General features: G+C 34.2%; 2 non-coding genes across 2 annotated transcripts; one reads left to right on the top strand and one right to left on the bottom strand.

Moving 5' to 3' along the window:
• Positions 1-5,225: 5,225 nt before the first annotated feature.
• On the top strand, positions 5,226-5,297 carry Trnat-cgu (transfer RNA threonine (anticodon CGU)). Its single transcript has one exon. It is a non-coding gene; the product is annotated as a tRNA-Thr (tRNA).
• A 2,449-nt stretch (positions 5,298-7,746) lies between these two features.
• On the bottom strand, positions 7,747-7,818 carry Trnat-ugu (transfer RNA threonine (anticodon UGU)). The gene has a single exon. It is a non-coding gene; the product is annotated as a tRNA-Thr (tRNA).
• Positions 7,819-14,246: the final 6,428 nt, after the last annotated feature.

Here is a 14,246-nt window from a genome sequence, read left to right as displayed (position 1 = left end):
TGTCAAACAGTCGTGTTATCTTGTCCAAATCTGGTGCTTACTTATCAAAGTACATTCTTATTATGTCAAACCATCGTGTTATCTTGTCCAAATGTGATTTTGACTTGTCAAAATACAGTCTTATTATGTCAAACAGTCGTGTTATTGTGTCCAAATCTGGTGCTGACTTGTCAAAATACAGTCATAATATGTCAAACCGTCGTGTTATCTTGTCCAAATGTGATTTTGACTTGTCAAAACACAGTCCTATTATGTCAAACAGCCGTGTTATCTTGTCTAAATCTGGTACTGACTGATCTGATTTTGTCGAGCCGTCGTGTTATCTTTTCCAAATGTGATGTTGACTTGTCAAAATACAGTCTTATTATGTCAAACAGTAATGTTATCTAGCCCAAATCTGGTGACAAGTCAACACCACATTTGGACAAGATAACATGACAGTTTGACAAGTAAACATCACATTTGGACAAGATAAAACGACAAGTCAACATCAAATTTAAACAAGATAATACGACGGTTTGACATAATAGGACTGTATTTTGACGAGTCAAAACCACATTTGAACATGATAATACGACTGTTTGACATAATACGACTGTATTTTCACATGTCAATACCAAATATGGACAAAATATCACGACGGTTTGACCTAATAAGACACCTTCTAAAGAAAACAGAAATAAATGTAACAACGTTAGACAGCTATGGCTTTCCATAATTACTATAGTCATAGTAATAATGATGGCGATAGCCGTAGTGATAAATTAACGGATTACTTTACAAGGAAGAACTATTAAATACATTATATATTAAAGTGCTACAGGATATACACTTAAATTATAATGAATCTTACCAACATAATTTCCTGTACAGAAGTTTTACAGATCAAAATTTAAAATGTGTAACGATGAGACATTTATGGGGAATGTTTTGTGCCTATTATTATCGCTAACGCCACTTATAAATCAATAACAAAACTTTCACATGGCGACAAAAACAAGAAGGAATTCTGATTTTGAAATAAACGGGTTTTACTCTGTCTCCTCGAATTTCTTTTTTTTCCAAAACATGTCGATAAATAGCAAGGCCTACCCCAGTTTTTCGGTGCATGTGTTTTACATGGTGAAGATATATATAAATTTAGTGGTTGGCTCATTAATTGGTTAAGTGCATTTTTATATATGTTAGTTACTAGAGATATGAAGCTATATTTCATAAGAAGGATGCTACTTTACCACATGGTTGCAACTGCAATTACTTGATTTTCTTGATATTCTAATTTAAAGCTAGACCTGAAGGCTTATTTTGTTAATTAGTGACATAAATATGTATGTGAAAATATTCATTTAAATAATCTAAAACATAAAAAACCTTATTCGAATCGAATTACTTAACCAGCCGAAATTGTTCTAATTTACTGTCCTAAAATGTTGTTAACGTTAAGGATAGTAATGTATGCACGAATGCAACTACAACGCAATAGATATATTCGCTCCCATTATAGGGTTAGGGAGCTAATATTGGGCGTAAAGCGCAACTTCGGCGACACTTTCATCGGAAACGACGGAACCGAGGCGGGCGGTCGAACTTGGCGCATGCGTGGCCCACTGAGACACAAAAGTCTGCCATGTTTCGATTTTTAAATCGCTCACAAGCGCATTTATATCAAGGCATGAAACGGCTCTAGAGAATGTGTTCACATTTTGGGAAATAACATTCCAAAGAAAAATCTACTAGAATCAAAAAAGAATTTATGCATAATATCCAAAAAAGCAAACTTTATCTTCTGAATAAAACAAATTTAAAAAAAATCATAAAAATATTACAGTCTTATAAGTAAGTCAGTAAGTAAGTAAGTAAATATTTTATTAAAGTGACATGTGCAAACATATATAGAAATAACAACAGACAATTACAAAAAGGCATGCACCCGGCCCAAACGGGCCTATAAGTCACATAATACATGATAAAACATTAAGCATGAAAACAGTAAGCGATTCAATGGTCAGTAACATAGTCAGTATATCAAGAATTATCGATATGGCCATATCACAAATTCAGACGTCAATCAAAATACATATATTCTTCATTCTAATTAGGCAAAATATATGTGCTAAATTGTCATTAAGTTAAGTAAATTAGTATTTTCCTGCTAAATCACATTCCATAATATTACATGTAGCGCCAAAAATAGCGCCATGTAAGTTCTTACTTCAATGAATTTACATTTGAACATAATTTGATTTTAATAAAAACTCATACTTCAAAGTGTATGTAGTGATCAAAATATTCATCCTTGTACGAAAATTCAAACTACAAGGATGAAACATGAAAACAATCTAATATTTATTGTAATATTTAAATAAAAGTGTATTCTTAATCGAGCCGAAAGATAAAGATTTACACTTCAAGAAAATAAACAATATCAAGGGTTTTAAGTATGCGACTGATGGATTCAGAAAATAAAACAGTAACAAAACGCCACATGTATACTATACTAATGTGTTATACATATACTTAACATGAATGAAGTGTAACAGCAACATGCATGTAATGTTCAAATTATCTTATCAATGCTTTCATTAAAATGGTAAGGCATCGACATTTATTATGATATGATTTTATAAATACAGTCATCATTCACAACAAAAATAACTTATATTAATGGATAAACATTATAATTGCTTCATATATGGAATAAATTGCTCCTACGTTTCAAATATGAGGCTTCTAAATACTTTGCTAATCTTCTGGGGTGATATTTTACAAGGTTAACACATTTATCATAGTCTCTCATGTTCACAAATTCATCACTTTTGAGAATTTCACTAAGATAACATAGTCTTTTATCCTGGTATAAGGGACATTTCAATACATAGTGCATTTCATCTTCAACTGAAGCAGTGTTACATAGTTCACAGAGTCTCTGTTCTGGCTCCTCACCAACATACCGCCCAGTTTCTATGCGGAGTGGCAGAATACCACATCTGAGCTGTGCGAGAAGAGACCGCTCATTTCGCTTTAAATTAAGATTAAGATACGATTCCTTTTCAAAGTCAGTCTTAAATTTGATGTACGTTCGTAATTTGGAAACTTGAGTTACTTGTAAGCGCCAATCAGTTTTATGAAGTTCAGTGATGGATTGTTTGGCTTCTTCTAGATTTATTGGTTGGCGGCTAGTGAACTGATCATTTAATCCAATTTTTGTCATAATATCTTTAACTTCACTATACCAGTTATTTTGACATTATATTTAGAAAAGGATGTAAATCTTGTTTGAAACTTACTGCTCATGTGGCGGTTATCGTACGGCAGTTCTGTGCCATCATGCACATGATTTATTGTTTGGTCAAAGTTAAGGAATAAGTACATATTATAAGCTTTATTTTTTTAAATAAAGATATATTAAAACATTGTTTAATCCTTATTTATATCGCGTGATAATTTTTTTTAAAGTTGTTATATGACATTAGCCATGCGTCTGCCATATTTTAAACTGCCAATAGGCATTCAACAATGGAGTGGTTGTCGTGGGTCTATATGTAAGCGCAAAATTACTCACCAAATTTCTAGTTTTGGTTAGGGTCATTCGTTGTTTTGCGCTTGCGACCACTAGGGAATCCCACGTGAACGCGCGAGCACGTTAACATACAGTGAATTCAAGATGTAAGGTTCGAGGTTTCGATGCCAGCTCTAAAAACTCATATCGCGATCTCACATCGTTATATTGTGCCCTAGTATCATATGTTAACGTTCTCGCATGTGTAAATATAAAGATCGAAAATTCCAATACACAAGGCGATAATTCGAAATTTACCTCGCAATCTATTTTCTCAATAACGCAACCGCGCTTCTTCATATCGAATTCTTACATCGTATTCTCGCCCATTCGGATCGTATTTTGGCATCGTTATTTTACACGTTCGACCCTTCAATTTCAAGGCGTGATAACGTGAAATCACGATGCAAGTTCGCGGGACTAAGGATGTAAAATAGAGTGAATAAGATGCATGATTGCAAGGATTGCGATGAGAGATTGCGAAACTAAGATAATATCAAATACGTTGTATCAGTATTAGGTAGTGCGATTTCCTGAATGTGAATCTTTTAACTTCTTCAACACTTTACAGGCTTTATTTATTTTGAGACTGGATCGGTTCTCTAATCGGCTATTTAAGCCTGTCCAAGGGTAGCACATTGTTATGCATACTTACTTTTTTTTAGTCTTCTAAGTCATCTTCACTACAGTCAGAACATATGGCTTTTAACACATCAGGCCTGCTGATTTGATCCATATTTCAAGCTTTCTCAAGGCTCTTAGCTTAGTGACTGTCTTGCAATTTTGGACAGTGCTCTTCGCAGTGTGTCGCCTATACACCACAATTTCGTCTGTATATGTATTTTGTTTCTCTTGCGTTTTCGCCCTAGACTTCGTAGTTTGGGACCTTTATATGCCATCCAATCGCCAAAATCTGCCTAAAGCAAGTATTGACGAAGAATTGCAGGTGTTTATCCAGAAGTTTGTATCAGCGCAATACAAAGGATATTATTTGCTCAGCGGTAGAGCACTGGTCTCGTAAGGCAGGTGTCGTGAGTTTAAATCTCACTGGAGGAGTTGTTGTTTGGTCTTGAGTTTACTCATTGAAAGGGTTGGTCAAATCTTATAAAGCGCTCGTTATAAATAGCTAAACCTACAACTTATTGTAAACATTGTGAAACAAGTATACATTTACTTGTGCATCGATGCTGTGTGGGATAACTTGATTATTGTAGATACATTGAATTGTGCCTGTTTTTCATAATGTGTTCTTTAACTCGACATATTATTTTGACATGTTATTTTACTGATGTTTCCAAAGCCTTTAAATAATACAGTAAAATGATTTTAGTAATGGTAAAAAACTCAAACGTAACCTCGTAAAATGCTAGTAATGCTAACAATAATTATTATTGATATAAACATTTTTATTAACATATTTGCAGTTCAAAAAACGATCAACATATTGCCCCCAGTGGGGATCGATCTCACGACCCCTGGTTTACAAGACAAGTGCTCTATCACAGAGCTATGGATGCACATCTTCGCCAGTATTCATATTGAAATATATATGAAATATTAAGCATATATAAACCACTGAAACATAACTTCTATCTGCAGTCATTAAGCCAATAAGGACATATTTGATATGTTAATGTTAATATGCTACAATTATAGTTTATTTCATGCCTCCATAGCTCAGTGGTAGAGCACTGGTCTCGTAAACCAGGGGTCGTGAGTTCAACCCTCACTGGAGGCAATGGCTTTTGGCCTAGGTTTACTTATTGATCAATTTTAATAAAGCGCTCGTTATAAATAAGTAAACCAACAACTATTGTTTAAAATTGTGAAATTAGTATACGGTTAAGTGTGTGTCGATTCCATGTGCGATTTACTGATTATTGTAGATGAATTGGGTTGTGCCTTTTCGTTATTATCTTTTATATAACTCGACAAATTGATTTGACATGATTGCAAGTGTGATTCCATTATGAGAAGAATAATGGTATTCAATGTAAGGCGTAGTTCCTACAGTCGTATTTTCAACCAATCAAATAGCGGTACTGTATCCGCTGCCAGACAGCTTGCTGCTACGCTTCACACGTCATTCGTTAAATCAAAAGTGAAAAGTGTTGCTAACGAAAGTATTAATCAAATAATTTCAAAATGTACAGACATCGCAGTAGTCTATCAAAGCACAGATCTGAAAATCACTTTGCCTAGTTATATGACGATGGTATCACCAAGAATTATATTTAACCTTTTTTCTTAAATATTTCTAACAAATGTAACGCGATTATTTTCTTTATTAGTGAAAAACCAGACTTGAATACAATTATATATAGTATTACGTGTGAGTTTGCATCCAAAACATTATGTTTCTTATCGTTTATCTTGTGGTGTTTTGTTTGGTATTCCTGTTTTTAATATGATTATTGGTGTTATATTTATTATTATGTTTTAAATTGATTATGATAATGGTTGATCTCATACGAATAAGTGTGTTCATTATAATTGCTCATCTGTGATAAATGTTGATCTCAACCGATTAAAGTGATATTAAGGGGCATGTTACAGTATATGCTATGTTTATAGGTGTCTATCGCAACCCTTGTTTATTTTTTGGAGTTTTCACTTCATACACACTTATTTTGTTAATGCAGCATCAATATACTAAAACAATATCCCGGAAATAGAAAACTAATGCATTTGAATATCAACCGTAATTTCGTTTTGACAACTGACGACAGAAATGATACGATGTGAATCTAAGTGTAGTTTTCATGCCAATTAGTTCATACGACACAAAGACATAATTTTGGTTAACGGATCATTTCGGCTTAAAGGACTTGGTGAGTCATGTAAAATATCGAATGTACTATATTCTTTTAATAAACAACTGGTAGCAAGATGAGTTGTAGAATCTTTGTAAGTAACCACATATTAACGAACTATTTTGACCTGTAAATTCTTTTCAGCTTAATTCAAAAGTGAAAAATGCCCATAATATCACTTTAATTGTGATGTTTATTGATTATCTGTGATTATTGTTGATCTCAACCAATCCGTTGGAATTTACAAATCTGCGATTTGTGTTTATTTAATTCAAATCAATATCTTAAAATATATTTTCGGGGATATACTTTTGTCTCGTTGGAATCATTTTGCGAATTGTCGGCAAGCACATTAAAATCTGTAATGGCAACAACAACGTGATTTATTGGAACGGGCTTGATCTTTTCTCCTCTTGGGACATGCCATTGTTGTGAAACACTTGTACAGCTAAGTAAGCTAGGAACTGCGGAAATGTTATGCAGTTTAAATCCCTGTTGTGTTCTAAGCAACCTTATGATGTGTCAGCAGTGCCCAGTCAGTCTGAAATAATTTAAATATTCTGCATTGTGCAATTTACATAAAAAACTAACGATTAATATAATAGTTCATAATTAATAGATGTTACCAATAACAATTAATACTTTTTAAATATTTGAATAATCATGTATAATAACTCACACGACTTCACAACTGCAAAGTGATTCTGTAATCTTTTCATCAAACAAATCGATGTTTAAACGATGTGGGTTTTTTCATTTTACCGCATTGATCTTGAGCATTCAGCGACGACACGCACACGGTTTTCTTCATTAAAAATCTTTATATTATGAATGTATCCTTGAGTGTAATAATTTAGACCTCAATTTAAAATTCTATCAGCTAGTTTATCATAATTTGATAGGAATTTAACTGGAATATTGTCAGAAATATTAACAAGCATATCAGATGCTTCAGCATCAGCGGACGCCATTTTGGAGGTAGCGTGTGAAGCGTAGCAACAATCACTAAGGACGGGTCAGTGAGCGGAACTATGCACTGGAGCCGAGAGTGTATAATCCACTCTGACTGTTTTGCCCCTGGGCACCATGAAAGCAAACGTTCACTTACAAATAATCTAGATCATCATCATGAAATGATCATATACGGAAGGAACTAACTTAACATGTATAATTATTGTGTATCGGTTGTTCAATTCATGTTACACTGTCCATGTCTACGTTTATAATTCAATAATGACTAATTATACAGTAAGATAGTTATACTTATTATAAAAACGCAAAACGTAACAAAGTTTAAAAATAGTAACGATACTTATAAATATTCGTATTAATAATATTTTAATTTAGACAATTTAGCTGACCATAAAATGACTCCACTCCCAGTGAGGAACGATCTCACGACCCCTGGTTTACAAGACCAGTGCTCTGCCACTGAGCTATGGAGGCGTATATGCGCATTTTCTCATATTTAACAATATACGTTGTACAAAATAGCAAGTAGATAAACCATTGAACTCATCAAAGGGCAGGTCAATTTATACAAAGCGCTCGATATAAATAACTAAACCTACAACTAATAACGAAACGGAACATCGTTTAATAATAGTACTACTACTAATAAGACTGATTCATATCATAATTATTTTTATTAAGAAAAGTGTGCAGATCATTAAATGAATCCACATTTTGCCAGAGTGCGGATCGATTATATATTTGAATCAAAGCGCTGAAGACACTAAAGTTGTTCGCTATTGCATATTCTTAGACTCAGTTCACTGTTCAAAACTTTTGAAACAATATACAATTCAAAATAAACAATAAGAGAATTGATGAAATTAATCAAAACAATAAATCTGCGAGCAGTACTTTTTACTCACGAATAAGGTAGCAATAAAGACAGCACTATTGACCTGTACTTTGTTGTTTATGCATTACATGTTACCCCTGTAGATCACACGGTGTCAACCAGTCCTCTGACCTCAACATCGGTATAGAACTCTCACGCGCTTTTTCGGCATAGCTGTTTTACTCAGCTTTTCATCTTAAATGACCTATACATAATGCCAGCAGGCAAGAATAAATTCATTCGAATATGATATATATATATATATAATTTCTTTGCGAAAATACCAACATAACATTGTGTCCACATGTATTTGACACGAATAGAGCTTTATAACTGGAATTTTGTTTTATACGCTTTCTTACACCGAGCGGGTACCGAAATCCACCATGATATTATGTATAAAAGTGCAGGCCAACGCAACGGTGGCATCGATACATTTTTATTAAAATAGTAACATATAATAGTTTGCGTTTGTTTCTGACGTAAAAAGCGCTTTATAACGTTGATTTCGTTAAGTTACGCAAATACCAATATTCCCTATAGTTTACATAGCATGTACAATTATGTTAGAAATAGACATATTTGCAATGAAAAGCTTTAGAAAAGCTTTATAATTATTATTTTTAATTGATGATATATCCATAACTGAAACCATTACACCTGTTACATTTATTTTTTCAGACGTCTTTATTTTTGGATTTAAGAGAAAGATGATAACCGGCATGTTGTGTATTTAAAGAAGCAGTTCATCTTTGTAGATTTCTTTTTCTAATTGTTCGCATATTATAACTTCATGTTCAATAACTGAAACCAAAACCTGACCCTGAATTGATTCTTTTGCAGTAAAAATGTCACGAACATGTACAATAGAACAGAGTTTGTGGAAAATTATATGTACATGTACCATTAAGACAAATATAGCCCGGGGGCAAACAAACATCGTTGTTTGTTAGTGTTCACTGATTTCACTTTCAATGTGGCGTCTTCAATAACCACTGTGGTATAGGGTCGAATTCGACATTTAGCCCTTCACCACTTAGATACGTATTTTGACCTGGTTGTAGACCCGTAGAAAGTTTCATTTAATTAAATATCTTTCTCACTAAATTCAAGTTTTAAGGCTTCATTTCCAACCCTTAGATACTGATAAGAAGCAAACAGCGTAAAACCGGAACAGACTGTCAGTTACTCGCAGGCTGTTCTGGTTTTATGCTGTTTACACATAGACACTTTGCTTCTGATTGTGGTATAGGACGAATTTGACATTTAAGCTCCTCTGATCATAAATTAATTGAACAGTTGCTGCTTTAAAAGACATCACAGACTAAGTTTACCATTTATTTGTTTATACGTTTGTTGTAAAATTATCAAATGATTGCATAGTCAGATTGATTTCAAATGTAAACAAACAGATAGGTTTACTAGAGTATGTGAATTTGTATCAATTTTATATTCAACCCTTTCTGTATTTAGAACTGTATGCATACTAAGATAACATTTTTATATTGAATAGTAATAATTCAATTTGTTGATTCGAAATTCACCAAAAATTAAGTTCATACTACATGTACTGTGATGTGACTTCAAATTTTGCAACCTAGTATAAGAATGGCGTAAGTTGTCAACACATTTTTCACTGATTATAATGCTTTAAAATCTTGAATAATCATCTTTGAACAAAAACAAGAGGAAAGTTATCACTATGAAAGTAAGGAATTTAATTCGACTTGATAAAAGTGCAAAGCCATTTTGTTTTACTTTTGTCATTGTATAGTCCAATTATTCATAAGCACCTGACAAGGAAAGTATATTTCATTGTATAATCCAATTATTCATAATCACCGGATAAGGAAAGTTTATTTACAACAACAATTAACACCACTCCCATTGTGTATGTTACATATGTACTAGTCAATTGGCCGGTACAATTAAACGCGGAGAAATAATGCAAAATTATATTTTGCTGCAGCAATACTGTATGGTGTCTAATAACTAATGCTATTCACAAGGATTATAAAGGGGTGTAAAATTCCTATGACCGACTAGTCTGAAACGGGTAATTTACCATTGTACAAGTCACAATTTCCTGTCAGCCAGTCTGCAGACAACTACAATATTGATCTAACAAAACGATCAAAAACGTGTTGATGACATGTTTTACTTTTTAATTTTATCGCTTGAGAGATGTGAAAACAGATTACCACAAATCAATCCTGTGAGAAGGGACCTACCCAGGAACTCCAATAAACATATTTAAATCTTTGCTTTCTGAGGTGTAACTAAACATTTAAGCAATTAATTTCAAACTAGAGTGTTTTAAATTAAAAGAAAATAAAAGATGCAAATATGTAAAGTATTGTTAGTTTTATTATGACTATTCCCTGGCCAAAACATGCAACAACATATTTTGCACTTTCAACACCACGTCATAATAATTATGCAAATAATTGTTTTTAATTTGTATATATGTAGCACAGAGAACATGGAAATATATGGTGGCATGTAGGTTACATCTAAAATATACATTTCTTTATGTACACACACGGAGACCTAAACATGAGACCTCACATTCCAACATGAAGAAAATTATATATTGGATTTCCCATCAATGCAACAGGAGAGATCTGCAGAATTGGTTAACAGATTTGTAGTGCATGTAACACAATTTCATTTTGTAAGATTCAAAATGGATTTTGTGTATGCATAAAATACTAATCAGTTTCTCTATATCTATCTACATGTACATAAACCTTATTTACACCGTTTCTTTATATTTCATTTCCTATTTTCAAACAAAATAAACGAAACTCGTTGAATAAATAATAACTAGGCATTCGGCTTGTGTAGAAAATGGCGGACATGTTAGCAACCGGCGCGCACGATTTATCGATGCTGATTGGTCGATCGATATTTAGATAAGAATCTGATTGACAGTTCGCGAGATGGCAATTGGTGTCAATGATCAGGAAGTAAGGACGATAAAACAAAACACGGATGAGCAAGTTGGCAATTCTGCAACTCGGCCATTATCACCAAGGTGATCAGGAACTGGCTGGGGCACTCGCTGAGCAACAACCAATTAACGGATTTGTGTCAGTCTCTCAACGATGTCTGGTATACAGATTAACGTCGAAATATCCGATAAGGAACATAGTGTGCATAAAAACATGGGGTAATATCTTTAAATAAGTATAAGGATCCTCTTTTACAATTCGGATACTTGACCAGTATTCGGATATCCGGATAATCGTTACCATCCCTAATAGACCAGTTCACGCGTGACGTCACGCGCACCTGCGTGTTTACATCCGGGCTTCACTGGTAGTCAGAAAGCAAACACAAACAAGGGCGAAAAATAGAGCGTGGTAGTCGCGATTATATTTAGATTTTATTTGTAAACATGCCAACAGGATGTTGCGCGCCTGGGTGCACACAAAGGCAAACAAAGGGAGGCGATATTCATTTCTATCGCTTTCCTAAGAATGACGAAAGACGATGGAAATGGATAATTGCAATGAAGCGCATGCAGTTCGACAACCCAAACACACTGTGGGAACCACTTCACAATCAACGACTATGCAGCCTTCATTTTGTATCGGGCACGTCTCTTAAAATAATAATGACAATAATAATAAAGGGATAAGTTCTTGTTTTTGTAAAACTTTAACGCTGGTAAAACCTTAAAATAATACACGTGCTTGACAATGTGGCAAATAACGTTACTATTGATGAACATCTGAGCAACAAGTACACCTTGGTGTACATATATAGTCACTTTTAAGTACAAAGTACAAATGGGTAATTTATTTTCAAACGTTACTATAGAATGAAAAAGGTATTCAATATCACTGATTACTATATGGCATCTTTGTTTATCAGGTCAGCCATCAACAGATGCCAACCATCCTGATTATGTCCCAAGCCGCTTCCACTTCACGCCAGTACTGGAGCAGACACCAAAAGCCATGTACCGGTTTCAACGTGCTGTAAAAAGAAGGCGCCTTGTTCTTTCTCCGCAGCCAGAGAAAGAGAACACTCCTCTCCCCCGAAGAATAGACAGCCGCCCTCGGCTTCCTAGATCTTGGTGTATGCACTCCAAAATATCAAACTACAGGTAAACTACATATACACTAGTTTATTACAATATCTCAAACAAAAACCATTGAATTCTCAATTTATATGTCTTCTCCTGTTAATGTAATTAAACAAATATGCATTATTTCGAACCAAATATCAGTATTATTTTATTCTTTTATAGAGAAAGCTTTTCTCTTTAATAGACATCATTTCTTAACTCGTTACATCCTTTATGTATAGTATACATAGGCCTACTAAATTGCAGGTACTGACCCTGATCCAGATCCTATCATGATGGAACTAAACTAAAGAAGAGTCACTCCATTCTTCAAGAGGAATACCAGCATCTCCTTAACGAGAACAGGGCTTTGAAGGATACAATGGAAGCTTCCGAGTTTACGTACAGAAACTTGAACAATTCTACAATGCTTACCTTGACAGGATTGCAAAGTGTTAATTTGTTCAGATTGGTCTTGCCCTTTGTGTGTCTGTCATTAAAACCAATGGGAAAGTTATGTGCTGGTAACATTCTCCTTATGGTTTTGATGAAACTAAAACTAGGATTGACAAATAAAGACTTAGCATTGAGGTTTAAGGAAGACCCTACCCAGGTCTCAGCAATCATAAACAATACCATCCCTGTGATTACAGACAAGCTCAGTTGTTTGATATGTTGGCTGCCAAAGGAAGACATGATTAAAAATCTTCCTAAGGCTTTCAAGAGGCATTATAGAAAAACCAGAGTTATCATAGACTGCAGTGAATTATTTATCCAGCGCCCATCCAACCTGAATGCTCGAGCAGAGTCCTGGTCCAACTATAAACATCATAACACTGCTAAGTTTCTCATTGGCATTGCACCGCATGGAACTGTGACCTTCTTGTCTCGGGCATGGGGCGGACGTGTGTCGGACAAGCAACTGACTGCGCAATCAGGGTTTTTTGATAAACTAGAACCAGGAGATTTGGTAATGGAAGACCGAGGATTTCTCATAGATGAAGGACTTGCAGCTTATAGTGCCTCCCTCGCTATTCCACTCTTTGCCAAGGGAAAACAACAGTTCTCCCAGAAGGAAGTTGAGCATGCGCGTCGACTGTCGCAACTGCGAATTCATGTAGAGCGAGCCATAGAGCGTGTTAAGCGCTTTCAGATATTGAAAAACGTAATTCTATTAACGATGACACGCCATCTGGATTCGATTTTGACAATATGTTATGCCATTACCAATGTATTGCCAAAGCTGGTTAAGTAATAAGACACTGTTTGACTAAAAGTGATACATCGAATGTAAAAACATCAAGTGTGTATGATAATCTTTATTAACATGGTCATAGTACATTATGTGAATTTGTACTGTATATGTTCAAATATATTAACATGTGCATTATGTCAAATGAAACGGGCATATAGGATGCAAATTGATTTGTCGTCAGTGTTCTATTTACATAGTATTGCAATAAAGAAAGAAGTATAGGTTGAAAGGTCTTTCTTTTTATTCAAATATACCAACAAATAAGATTACCATGAAGTTAAGTTGGTTTTATACACACAAAAATACGTAGTTAAAGGAAAAACATTCACAAGCCTACATGATCATACACATTTTAACAATTAATTGTCCTGCGTTGTTAACAGTGTAAACAAGGCAAACAAAACAAATATTTCAAAACTTTAGTTCACTTTTATGATTTTTTACACAATATGATACAACCAATTTATGTTTGTGAGTTGGTGGTTAACACAAATCAATATATTCCAACAAACTGATAAACAAAAGTAAATGATCAACCGGGCATATATGTGAGCAGTCAATTTTTTCCTTTGAAGATTAATATATGCAAATGTTTACACTATCGAGCAAACTTCTGCTCAATCACCTCTGGCACAATGTGATTGAGGCAGAATGCTGTGCACTTGACAACCAGTTTGTCAACAAACTCTTGATCAAAA

The sequence above is a fragment of the Dreissena polymorpha genome, chromosome 13 (assembly GCF_020536995.1).
Source record: "Dreissena polymorpha isolate Duluth1 chromosome 13, UMN_Dpol_1.0, whole genome shotgun sequence".
Classification (NCBI taxonomy): Eukaryota; Metazoa; Mollusca; class Bivalvia; order Myida; family Dreissenidae; genus Dreissena; species Dreissena polymorpha.
Note: the sequence above shows the minus strand (reverse complement) of the source record. Positions and strands in the feature narration are given on the sequence as shown.